This window comes from Hyposmocoma kahamanoa, unplaced genomic scaffold (genome assembly GCF_003589595.1).
Source record: "Hyposmocoma kahamanoa isolate Upper Pololo Valley unplaced genomic scaffold, ASM358959v1 88823, whole genome shotgun sequence".
Classification (NCBI taxonomy): domain Eukaryota; kingdom Metazoa; phylum Arthropoda; class Insecta; order Lepidoptera; family Cosmopterigidae; genus Hyposmocoma; species Hyposmocoma kahamanoa.
This window is the reverse complement of record NW_020654504.1, coordinates 1-11,296: the sequence shown is the minus strand read 5'-3', so window position 1 is coordinate 11,296 and position 11,296 is coordinate 1. Positions and strand designations below refer to the sequence as shown.

Genomic DNA, 11,296 nt, shown 5'->3' with positions numbered 1-11,296 from the left:
TGATATTGCATTTTAAATGTTCTGCTAATTTCAATACAATAGCGATAAGATTCTCATCTTTCGTCTCTGGAACGCATTGAATCTCCACATTGTTAGCCCTTGACTGTTGTTCCAATTGTACAATGCGGCCGTTTAGGTTGGAAATTTGGGTGCGCATATTGATATTTTCCGTTCGCAAACTATTCACTTCTTCCACCGTTGTACTATGTTGACCCATGAACTCATCATACACATACATCATACATTTATCACTTCAGAACACGGAATTATTTCACAATGTTTATTTGTCAACAAATAAAAATGCCGGCTCGTTCGCGAATTACGACTATTGTATCCAGGGTTGCCAATTTGTGGGGAATTCCCCAAATTTTGGGGATTTTCAACTAGATTGGGGATTTTGTGGGGATGTGAGGAAAATGTGGAGATTCTAACATTTTATCATTTTGTTTAATCTATCAATTGCTGATGCATCGCTAGTTTGATAGTTACTGTTAGAAACACTGTGATGGAATATATCGACGTATTTTTCAACATCGCACATCGTATTATTAACAAGCAGCATAAATAGAATTATTATTAGAGCACTTGGTTCTGAATTGTAAAATTACCAGTCGGTGTGTGTTGAGTTCGCAATTCTTTCTCCCGTTTAGGCCGGTCCCCGGTATGAAGCAAAACGAAATCAGCTATTAATAAACAAAGCCGAGCAGTTGGTACTTCCACACCACAACTTACCACTCGTCAACTTTAAATGTTAAATATAGGTCGAAACTCATTGATTATTTCTAACATTAACATAGTGTCACCAAATGCACAACAAATAATCAATTTACTTAATTTTGTAAGGCAAAGAAAAATGTTTTTTTTTTGTCAAAGACTCATTACAGATTAATGTTGAATATAATTAAAATAAATAAACGATTTAAGCTCATCTAATTTTATAATTAGTTTTACATTTTACATTATGTTTACATTGACAGCAAACGTAATAGATTATTACATTTTGAGTTTCTTAATTCTTTATTACATTTTTAAGCAATGTATTTCTAATAAATAATGAAAACTCGAGATTTGGGGAATTTGTGGGGAATATGAACTTTGCTCTCCCCAAATTTGGGGATTTAAACCGAGATTTTTGGGGATTTTGAACAATTGGCATTGGCAACGCTAATTGTATCGAATGATGTGACTTAATATCCAAAGTTCATCACCTCCACCAGATCTTTTTAACCGACTTCAAAAAAGGAGGAGTCCCAATTCGACTGTATGTTCTTTTTTCTTTTTTTTTGTATATATGTTACGCGATAACTCCGGTATTTGTGAACCGATTTTCATGATTCTTTTTTTGTTTGAAAGGGGGTACTTCCATAGTGGTCCCATTTAATTTTGAAGAAAATCATCCACCTCTAAGAATTGCTGTTCACACATGAAGATTCATTTTTATAAATAGCGCCTAAACTTTAATTTAGGAGCAATTATTTTAATGGTTGACTTTGCCATTTCACCAATTCAAGGCGTTTTTCTATCATACTTTTGAGGTAGGTATTTTTAGTACTCTGTACTGAGATTATAATATTCTTTACTTTATCCATTTTGCATGAACTCTTACAACGTCCAATAGAGTAAAAATCCTAATTGTAGTATTTTTTAAATTAAAATCTACTGAAGACGCGCTATAACGTGTTTGTCATAAGTACAAACACTTCAGAATGTCTATAAATTAAATATATCTAGAATATACTTAAGAACACTAGTTTTTAGAGTATTAATAGACTTTACTGGATGTGTATAGAACAATTTTACTAAAAATAATCAGTTGTTCTACAAATGAACTTAAAATAAGGACTGTAAGAGTAAATCTTAAGAGAGATTACACTTAATTAAGTTTTTTGGTATTAAGACGGTTTTAAAATTTTGACTTAAGTGAAATAAGTCTATATGAACAATTTCTTTTTTCTAAAACCATTTATAGAGAACTATTATCTAAATCTATACCATATTACGACTGTTTATAGATATAACAATTTTAAGGCGTATAAAGTGTGCTCCTTGGGTATAATACCAAGTGACGAGACAAACAAGTCGTGCGCCTAGTGGTAAGCGACACGCTTGTCCATAAAAGTGCTTGCCATTTGCATTGCAGTGCCACTCAGAGCTTTAAATCGCAAAGATGTAAGGGACACTACCACTGCGCTCGTGACCCTGAAACATAACTTGAAAAGTATGTGCCCGTAATTTCACTTCTAAACTGGAACGCAATAATGCTCACATTACTGCTTGGCGGCAGAAATAGGTAAGATGCCAGTACTATCCCGGACGAACTCTTTCACAAGCAGCTCTACTGCTACTAGATATAGCGGCGGTTCCGCGGCCGGTTATCTGACACCAGATTGCGCGAAACGTGACGGTCTAGTGCAATTCGTGTACGAGATTAGTTATTTGGTTTGTATATTAGTACACAGTACATAACAATCCCTAATTTGGAATAGAACAAAGACGAGGTTAATACCCTGAGTAGAAAATGGAAATAGTGATGCAAGTGGAAGAAGCCAAAACCCTTAGTGATGAACATTCTCAATGGAAGTCCGATCGATTGGAAAAGACTCTGCCTCTATCAAACCCCAATGGAAATTGAAGACAAAACGCATGTAAGCCCAAGTTAAGATCATTTAAAAATGCATAATGTTATGGTTATACGTATTATTATCTTAGTTTTAACGCAGGCACTTAAGTTTAAAGTTGATAGTAACTTAGCGTAATTATATGTACATTATTGAGTTTAGCGGTTCTAATTAATAAATTTAAAAATTAAAGTCTTTTTTCGATTGTCCAGTAATGAGGTAAAAACGATACCTATTTATTTTGTTGCAAACGTTTATTTACATTTATTTTGGTTTTACAGTGTTCTTTTTAGCAATTTTCAAAGACAGAAGAATAAACTTCGGCTCACTCAGGTACACAAAGCGTCTTCTTTTAAAGTCGGGACTGAAATAAAAATAATGGTGTGTGTTAAATAAGCTATTGTCCAAAGCACCAACCCCACGTGTACTAGCAAATTCAGAAAACACATAATCTTTCCACGTTAGATAATTAACAAAAAGGGTGGAGTACATTCGGCCGAATATATAAATGGTTCTTTTAAGAAAAGTTACCTACCTCTTCATTAAAATTATTTTTTTAATACAGACATGTTTAAAATTGTGCTTAGATACTTACCTGTGTTCCAATATGGAAAGCGAGGATCATGTCATACTCGTTAGAACCAATTGAGATTTGAACTCGACCGTCGTTGCCCACGGTAATGGTCTTGCCTGTACATGAACTTCCATTCCTCGATCCCGAGATTATATCACAGTATCTGCCAGCAGGGAGACCAGTCTGAAAGAGAAACACTTATTTCTGAGAATATGCGGCAGACCACCATAGCGCGTAAAACAAACAACCGACAGGAATACCGGTAAACAATTCTTACCATCATGCAACCGAAACGTAAATACAAATCCGATATTATAGACAACCTACTTGGAGGCTCTCGTTAAGATTCCATCCGTCGTTATTGGAAGCGATGAAAGCAGCCCTACCTCAGCTGAAGGCAATTTGATTGCTACCGTTATCCCACCAGTTATTAACGCCATGACCACCGGCAACATTCCTGAAGGCAACCATCTGGAAGATCTGCCGCCAGCGATTTTCACACACCCAGCCGTTACCACAAGTGTTGTCCTAGGTGAGATAATACATTTTATGTTAATCTTCAAACAAGAAATTAAATTTATAAACTGATTTATTTCGAATAATTGTAATATTTGAACCTTTGAATTCAATCAAAACATAATAATCAATAAATCAACAACTAACATAGTAATAATGAATAAATCAACAACTAACATAGTAATAAGACAGGTAAAATAATATTTCGAGAGGATATTTATGTGCAACTGAATTATCTGCGTACGTGTAGTAAACGCTAAATTAATGCAAACTTTTGACATGTTGAAACTATTCAAGTGAAAAACAGATCCTTTACGCACAGAGTTAATTGAAGGGGAAATGATGTTGCCATTGCCGTCTTGTGGGAGTCCAGCTTCAGTGTCGGTGAACGCAAAGCTGCTCATCACCTGGGGTTAACCGTAAGGATGAGCCAACATAAATGCAGTAACTCCCTTGCACTGTCTAGCTCGTTTGTAGGTAAGGATGTCACCACCAGCGCCGTAGCCTCTCTGATTATCATGGTTGTTAATGAAAACAAAAGCTACGTCGGAAGCAAGAAGATTCTATTGCGGTCCCCAGTTGTATAACCACCTCAATTGGTTTCTGTCTAGGAAGGCTCTGCTGAGCTCTATACCGAATCGGATCTCAGTGACAGGAGCAAGAGGAGTGTATTCGTCACGAGTTGTAGCTTCATTTCCAATGTCAATAACTTCCTGGTATATAAGGACGAGCGCCAGATGGGAAACCATGGGTAGTGTTAAGGTTCTGTAGCCTGTCGTAGATGATTCGTAGGTCACCGGGCCACATGTGTTTCGCGGCATCAATTCTATAAAAGAATACAAGATTTGGCTGAAATATTAAATCATAAAAGCGACTACTTATAATAAAATCAATAACTACACAAAAGTACCTACCTGAAACCAGCAACGCCAAGTTCGATCAGGCGGCTCATGAATCCAATGATTTGACCACGTACATATTCATTTCCTTGATTCACATCTTTTAAACCCGAAAGTTCGCAGTTGCGCACCTAGACCAAAAATCAATCGAATAACTATTAATATTAACGTTGTTAATAGTCAATCAATTTAACTAGCTTAATTTATTTTTAATACTGTATAATGACGGGACGAACAACTCGTATGCCTGGTGGTAAGCTGTGTAGCTTACCTGTCCATAACAGTTGCCGTGACACACAGAGCTTTAAATCGCAAATATCTGAGGGGCACTGCCACTGCGCCCGTCACCCTAAGACATAAGTTGACAAGACTCATGTGCCTGTAATTCCAACAGCACTTATACCCTTCCAAATCGGAACCCAGCAATGGTCACATTATTGCTTGATGGCAGAAAAAGGTAAGGTGGCAGTACTTCTGGATGAACTCTTTCACAAGGAGCTCTACTGCTATAAGTATTTCTTGAGTTTCTGACCGGTTGTTTAAACTAGTAATTAGAAAGAGTTCTTGTTTATTGAAAAAGATAAATACCTCGTAAGGTATTTCTATTTTTCAATAAGCAAAACTAGTCACAGTTTCTGGCCATACCCTTAGCGTCATTTTAGGCCTGTGGCCATATTCAGAAAGAATTAATTACCTTAAATATATTAATAAGTTCAAATTATCATAGGTAATCCTTTACCTTTAAATTCGGATATACACACTTTTTCATTTCATTTCCTAGATCTCTATGACTGAGACCCAATCACGGTACTTATGCCCAGCTATGGAATAAAAAGGATTTATAGGGAAAGTAAGGCTGACTTTGGGAGATAAATAGCAGACCCTGATTTACCCTATCTGGACAGCAGACATAGTCGCCGGGCTGAATGACACAAAGAGGAGAGTTGAAATCGTTACGACCGTAAGGGACAGCAGGATAGTGCCAGTTGCCAAAATTAGTAGTACTGCCACCAGTACCAACATTCTCGTTCCAAGTTCCAGTCATGTGATTGATGATTGCGCCAGCATAGATCCTGCAAAACAGTTTTGAATTAATGTATCTTTTAATCTATTTTCTTTCACAAAATTCTTCGCATGCAACTAAAAGGACTAAGTAAATCATATCTTAAATTATGATATTTACACATTTAGCGCTCTAGGAGGTAGTCGTAATTACATTTATAAGAATCATACCTAACACCAGCGTTGTTGCAGCGTCGGACCATATTGGTGAACTGTTGCTCGTTACCTGAGCGGGTAATCAGTCGGAATGAAATGGACAGGTAGTGGGTGGTAGCAGGTAGGTTTTCACTAGGCGGAGATATCTGTTAGATTAAACATTTGGTTTAATTAGCGACATCCTTACTTTTTACGATTGCTTCAACTTTGGAAATGAAATTATTTTTTTCAAATTTAAATCGCGCATATTCGTTTCATTCATGACCATGATACCTGTGAATTCGGAAAAAATAGTTCCATCACCAATTTGTTTTAATTCTTTCTTCCATCTATCGCATATTTAGTACTAAAGTTTATGTCCATAGGTGCAATTAACATAATTTGACCGTTCATAATAAATCTCTATGACTTTGCAACCGTGACGTTTTTCAAATATTCGTACTATTATTGAATTCTCATAGTAACTAAGGTTGAATCTTTCTCTTCCTATCAAGTAAGTTATTATTACAAATACCTAAATCTTATACTGGTATCACATTTTTCTACATCAGCTGCTATCTGATGTTGCTTGTAATATCATACAAATATTTTGCTACTTCTAAAGATAAACAACTCCTAACAAAATGGGATCAATTTCCGGGATAGTTTCCGTAATTAAGTCTCAGACTTCGGAATATCGATTTTATAGTGACAATTTTTTCAATTAATTATTTATTTTTCAAATATTTGTTGGAAGTCCCATAAGTTTGTGGAAAGAAAATGAGGCACTAGGTAACTGAAAATTTATAAATTTAATTTTTTCGATATCTTTCTCTGAAGACAAATACGCAACTGATGAAACCATAAAGTCAACATGACACGAGCTTGCGTTATAGACAACTACATATACAAACTCTAATTACCCCCCTTAAATTTTATTATCTATTTCTGTCGTCAAGCAGTAATATGAGCATTATTGTCTGCGAAACAAATTGCCTCCGTGACCGAACGGTTACCATACCGGACTGCCATGCAGAGGTCCCAGGTTCGATTCCCGGGCCGGGAGAAATATTTGTATGGCCTACATTTATTTGTCTCGTGAGTTTGGATGTAATTTGTAATTGTCTATTTGTGTGTCCATGGCACCCGCGACACAGGGTTTCCCTAGTGCGGGGCTAATTGTCACAAATAAAACCTGGTGCCTACTTACTTATCAACCCAAATTCAAAAACATAACTGACAGGTAATATTTGAAAAAATAAATGAACAATAAGACGTTTTGTTAAAAGTAATAAAATATTCACACAACACTACTTATCTTTAAAACAATTAAATTTCACTCTGTATAAAGCTTTTGTAAATCTCTCGCGTTATTAAATTGCGGATAGTGTGCTTTTTCCTTGTCTGTTTTAGCATTACGTACATATTCAATATGTTTATCTGTGAGGCATTGTACGATAATATTTTTGGCTTTAACATCTTTGACAAAAAATCGTTCTTTTGTTTTTCATCCATTTTGTCTTGTGACAAATTTTCTAAAACTTCTTTGGATTGATTTTCTTCTAGAATGCATGATAATCTAAATAGCCATGTCGACCATTTCGTTCCTGTAAACTATAAGAATGTAGTTGTGGTCCCTGACCCTGATCCTAAGAGTGCCATTTTTTATTCTTCCCTTGTTTTTGTTTTTTCCTGTCACAATTTGCTTCACATTGTTATTTTACTACTTTCTTTTCTTTGCCAATCTGGCTGAATGAATTCTTTGGTCCCATAACCTGTTGGAAGTCCTATAAGTTTTTGGAAAGAAAATGAGGCACTATGTAACTGAAAATGTATAAATTTAATTTTTTCGAATCTTTCTCTGAACACAAATACGCAACTGACGAAACCGTAAAGTCAACATGACACGAGCTTAAGTTATAGACAATTACATACAAACGCTATAATATCCTCATATGGCCCCGTGTACCTACATACATAATGTACATAACTTAAAATTATTTAGACAGACAATATTATTCCTATGATCACGTAAACGCTACATTATTATGAAACTGTAGCATTCAAATTTACAATCTACATTATTATATATATACAGCTACAAGTTATTACTCACTGATATAAATAAAACGCATATTTCCCTATATGGTGGAAAAAAATATTTATACCGTTGTACGCGGATAGGCTCCAAAGTAAAGAATCAAATATGAGAGTACCTGAATATGGAAAATATGAAAGAGTGATCAACGGCCTGCAAAAACTATAATCATGGGGGGGATTTTTGTGCATTTTTATGAGATACACTTTGGTCAATTTCCGCGGGAAGTAAAAAATGTTCGAAATTCAAATAAATAAGATGGCCGCCATACAAATTTCAAAGACTCCTATCACGGAAACTATTAGAGATAGATAGGAGGTGCTCGAAGGAATATCATAGAGGGTAACACCGGTCAACTGCTTGGGTTAAAAAAATTCAAGATGACGATTTCAAAATGGCGACCGAAGAAAAACTTGCTTCGATCCGGCTGAAAATTGGCATGCAAGGGTCTTTAAGAGTTTATAATCATATCTTGGGGTCAAACATTTTTTTTTGCCATTTTTTTATATGGCTGCCATATGAGTGTTTTTTTCGTTAAAAATAACTGCCGAAAGAAATTTGCTCTGATTCGACTGAAAATTGGCATGTGAAGGCCACTGGAAATGCCGGATAATAATTTGTGCTTAAAATTTGTTTTCCGCTATTTTCAAATATGGCCGTCATAGAAGCGTTCATCGGCGGCAGAAAAAAAATTGCTTAGATCCCTTTGAAATTTGGCATATGCCCCATAGGCGTGCTTGATAATAATTTGTGATTAAAATTGGTTTTTGGCCATTTTTAAATATGGCCGCCATACAAACTCTTTTAGCGGCAGATAAACATTTGCACTAATTCGATTGAAAATGGACATGTCGGGATCTTTATGAGTGTTTAATAATAATTAGCGGTTAAAATTTATTTTTCACCATTTTTCAATATGGCTACCATACAAACTTTTTGGCGATAGATACAAATTTCTTCTAAATCGACTGAAAATGACATGGCATCATAATTTGGGGTAAAAATTTTGTTCCGCTGTTTTTCGATATAGCCATAATTTATTTATGTAACTTGCTTTGCTCGCACTGAAAATTGGCACGAAAAGATTTCTAAGATTGTATGATAATAATTAGTGGTCATAATATATTTTTGTAATTTTTAAAACTTAATTAAAGAGCTATTTAATTTTTTTTTAAACAAAGTTCTAAGTGCCGAGGCCGCAGGCCGAGGTCCACAGACGGCGAAGCCCGAAGCGTCCTTCGTATGGAATAATTATATACGGAGGCGTAATACATTACGAGTACAAGATCTCACAATTGTAAAAATGTAAGGCCTACTTCCCGATGCAGTGGAAATGAGATACTTATTATAGCGTTGTTGTATCTCAACCATATCTGTTAGATTCGATTTTCTTAAAAGCTATGCCAAAGAGAAATATTTAGGGGGAAAAAATGCCAAACTACTGCCGAATTTCCTGCACTATAAATACCAAAACTACGATAATCCAGAATACTCAGACCAAAACCAACTTAGAAATGTTCTTTTCTTAAATTGGTCCAAATCGGGAATCGACCTCCTCATCAAGCGCCCATAGTATTAGTACTAGTGCACAGCAGTTAGCTGCTGTGCACCGAAGAGCATGAGCACACCCCGTAAACTGAACCCGACCACGCGCCGCAGGTCGAGCCCGACCCCACCGTAGGTGGGGTACAGGGCTCGTAATCTATATAACCATAGGGTATTTAGGAAATAAGTTTTTTATACTAAATTGAGGGCATACATTTAGCACAGCGTTTAGCGCTTTACCCATTGTATTTTATTTTTGGAGATTATTGTTATAATAATGATATACATTGTTCAGGCACGGTCAAGGGACAAAGGTCCTTTGACAACTTATTAGTACCAGACACGTAAAATAAGATCAGTAAAATTAATTCCATTCCATTGACATTAATTAAAGTTGTCACTAAACGCCGATATCGTCTAGATAAACTTAAATTACTTCGAAGATTTTTATAAACTCGCCTCTCTGGCTAAAACTGAAAAGTAACTTAATTACCTCTTTAGAGATAAAGCTTAAGTGGCCTAGCGGTTTTTACTTGATGCATACGTATCACCACCTCTGAGTTAGATAACTCCAACACGCGCCAGTTTCACGCGGTATATCCTGCGCGATTAGCCTTTACACCATAGTATCCCAAAGTGGTACCTACCCAGTGGAAGCTGAAGAGTCGTAGGGAGGCGGTAAGAGCCTCGGAAGCAATTGGGGAGCGTTGATGCTGTCCTGGCGGTGCTATCGCATTTGAAAAAAAAGACCTGAATTGTTTATATAAACACTGCATATTATATATTTATTATTTAGTAGTACACGACTGTGTAAAGGGGGCTATTGATTGGGGGATATTGGCTATTCGTGTGAATACACTGATGAGTTTAGCAATTCTAAAAATTAAAATTTGTTTACAGGTAATTTGGTTTATAGTATTCTTTTTACAATTTTCAATGACAAAGGTTCATCATCTCAGATTCAGATACTTAAAGCATCTTCTTTTGAAGCTGAAATAAAAAAATTGGATTACTGAATAAACTTATTGCTCAAAACACAAACCCCACGCGCACCAGTGATTCGGAAAATAAACTTCGTTAAGCTCGGAGTTGTGTATCCAGAAATTCAATTAAATCACATTTGTAGAAATTCACGTATAAATAAAATTCTTAACGCAGCATAATGGATACTCGATTTAATAAGGTCGTTCAGCCCTTTTTGGGTTTCTGTCCAATTTTCTTAACTCGACCTCTGATAGATACGTCTCGAAAAATAATATTTAATTAACTAATATAACAACATAAGTTGAAATTTATATGATTTGATGACTTTTTCCGAAATTTACTCTCGGAATCGCTTTCGCTTTTTCATATTCAGTTGCATAATATTTTAAAAAATCCCCTTTTAGTAGTAATTAATGGTTTTAAACGGTATAACTGCTGGACACACACGGACAGCCACAATCGGATGGCTGAATAATACAATAAGAAGAGTTGAAATCGTTACGACCGTAAGGCACAGCAAGATAGCGGCTACAGAAGTAAGCAGTGCTACCACCAGGACCAACATTCTCGTATCACGTTCCAGTCATGTGAATAATTATTGCATGAACGTGGTCCTGTAAAGGTTTGCTTCAAAGTGAAAAATGTGCATTTTTCTCTCTGAATCATTTTTCTGATTTCATTTGGTTTCAATAATTTTTATTTAACTGCAATAAATAGTATCTGAAGTTAGAATATTTGCGCATTTATTACTCTACTAGAAGATTGTCGTAGATACATTTATAAGAATCATACCTGACACGAGTGTTGTTGTACCGCCGGACCATACTATGCGCCGGACCATGTTGTTGAAATGTTGCTCTTTGCC

General features: G+C 35.8%; 1 pseudogene; it reads right to left on the bottom strand.

Annotated features, from left to right (window-relative positions):
- Window positions 1-2,864: 2,864 nt before the first annotated feature.
- On the bottom strand, window positions 2,865-5,929 carry LOC113236091 (annotated as a pseudogene).
- Window positions 5,930-11,296: the final 5,367 nt, after the last annotated feature.